This window comes from Brienomyrus brachyistius, unplaced genomic scaffold (genome assembly GCF_023856365.1).
Source record: "Brienomyrus brachyistius isolate T26 unplaced genomic scaffold, BBRACH_0.4 scaffold130, whole genome shotgun sequence".
Lineage (NCBI taxonomy): Eukaryota > Metazoa > Chordata > Actinopteri > Osteoglossiformes > Mormyridae > Brienomyrus > Brienomyrus brachyistius.
In genome coordinates this window covers 177,174-179,878 of record NW_026042405.1, presented here as the reverse complement: position 1 = coordinate 179,878, position 2,705 = coordinate 177,174, and positions in this window count along the sequence as shown.

Genomic DNA, 2,705 nt, shown 5'->3' with positions numbered 1-2,705 from the left:
GTATGCGGCTGAAGGAGTAAAGATAGAATGGGTGAAGAATCCTGTTATACAGTCCTAGTAGACCGAGAACCACCTGATTGCTACTGTAGTTGGAATCAAGGGCTGAGCTGCATGGTGGCCTGGGGGACAATCATGAAAACACAGACCCACTGATATCCTCAAAACCCACAATCAAAAGGGGAGTCAGGCACGGTGGCCAACCACTTGGCCCGTTAAGCCACATGGTGGCCCGATGAGCAGGCAAACACACTATGGGCTAAGGGGTACAAGACAGAGGAGAGAATAGGATGGCCAGTGACATGTGAACAGGACAAGGCAGGGATGGATTCTGACATAGGTACCATACTACTTTGTTTAAATATGCCCAAGTGCATAGAATGTTTTAGTGCAAGTCTTAGACAATGGTATCTCTGAATGACACCGCAGTCTGACTCTTCCTGAAGGCCCTGAGAAGTTGTTTGTATGCACTTGCTGCCTTGACACTTGCTGATGTGCGTGTGCTCTGCTTGAGCAGTAAAGGGGAGATCACATGCAGAGATGATTTTCTGTAGCTTCTCAGTCCGAGTAAAAATAAAATCTTCTCGTTATATAGGAACCAAGTCTCTGGCTGGAAATTTCTACAACAGAGCCATTTAGTCATTTATAGAAATATACAGAGCCAATGAAGGAACCAGATGTCACAGCACAGTATGTCATTAGCACATTTTAATAATTTAATTAATATTAAGCAGTACACCTATTTCCTGTAATCACTCTGCGTTAAAGCAATTTTTAAAACTAGCTGTGAACTGGATGCTGTTCTGACTGTTGTTGCCATGGTGCCTTATTTACTTTCAAATCGCATTGTCCACAACCTGATCAAAGGACCAAACTTTAAAATCAGTGCAGGGTAGTGTCGCAAGTAGTGATGCTTAGGCTTTAACCTATGTCCTGGAAAGAAAGAAAATCTACAAGCAAGATATTCTTGGATAAGAACGTCAAGGTATGCAACCTCTGGCAATAAAATTTTCTGTGCACAAATCAGCTCCACAATGTCTTTTAGCTGAAGGGTCAACTGCCAATCATCATCTGTGGGCTCTTTCACCTTGTCACACATGATCACAGGAAGAAGTCTTAGAAAATTCCAGTTCTGAACAGCCTGACCATAAAGCTTTACTCCATTGGAGTTTACTGCACATGGCTTACTCAACACATCAGAGCCACTGTACTTAAATTTCTTAATGCGTCTATTCAGAATTGAATAAGTGAACCACTTTTTCTGCTTGATGAAGTACTTCAGGTAAAGGGCTAAATCATAGGAAAGGATACCCTCAAAAATGTCATGGCCTAAACAAGGTGGCAGGCCAGGCATACAAACATCGAAGTAATTCAATGAATTAAAACTCAGATATTATACCTTCAACGTTTTGTTGTTCCTCAGACTGTAAAATGCATTTGGATCTGTTTGAAAATCTGTTCGGGTTGTTCGGCAATACCTGCAGAAATATTCAGAAAAACTAAAATTTTCTGTAAATCCACCGATATTATGAGACCCCAAATTGTCCCCTGCAATGCACAAAACAGTCCCTTTAACTTTTTCCTCTGCCACCGTTATTCCATTGTCTTCCAGGTCTTTTAAGTCTGCAATGAGCCTTGAGAAAACTTTGTCATGGCCAAAGTGTTTGAAGTCTTTTTCCTGACACAGCATTACAAGTGACATGTGGTCTGTACTTGATGAGGTGGTAAATTAGCCAGAGACAAATATACAGCTACTACTTTGTGCTGCTTTTTGCTGAACCTAATGGGTTCACCGCCTCAAAAGAATCTTGATATAGAATTAGTTTTAGACATGATGGGTTTTGAGAAAAGAACTCATTGTTTTTATATACCTGACCATCACTGACATCACAAAGCACATCAGTGTATGGTACGTATGTACCCTGTGCAGCACAATTCTGCCATAAGTCTGACTCCAGTAAATGTCTCAAAGTGTCTTTCAATGGAACATAGTAGGCAAACCTCTGTGACCTTGTTTCATCCCTTCCTAAGTACAACTTTACAGGTTCTGTGTATCTAAACATCTGTTTAAAAGCCCTAGTTCTTGAAAAATTGGTTCTCATTGGTCCTTCATGACTAATGGTGAAAAGGTCAGATTCCTTCACAACATCACATATACTACCAATAACCTCATCTGTTAATTCAGTTAAGTCACTTTTCAGGAATGCACTTAATTTATTCAAAGTATATGTCTGTCCTAGTTCATGTATGCTTAGCATCTCTTCAATAATATTTTGTATAGTTGATGCTGGCAGAAGAAACTGCCCATGTAATTTCAAGTAGAAAAGAGAAATATTTCTAAGAAAAAGGTCACTGAAATTTTCTGTAAGATGGACTTCACCTTCATCAGTCTCACTAAATCTCTCTGTAGGGCCTGTAACTAACGGTTCAGTTTCAAGAAACTGAGAAACTGTCTCCTTATAAAGATCTCTTATACTGTCCACAGAACATTGTCTGTGTTTCCTGGACATGTAGGCTGTAAACGACGATCTCACAGTGAACGTATGGTCGCATCCTGTCACCGGACATGTCACAACACGTCCTTCGGCTATATGTTCCTTTAAGTGAGCTGTTAGTGATCTGACATCGCGACATTGGCGCTGGCACATAGACATATTACACGTAAACACCGTAAGGGCATTTGTAGTATCAATATATGAATCTGTGTT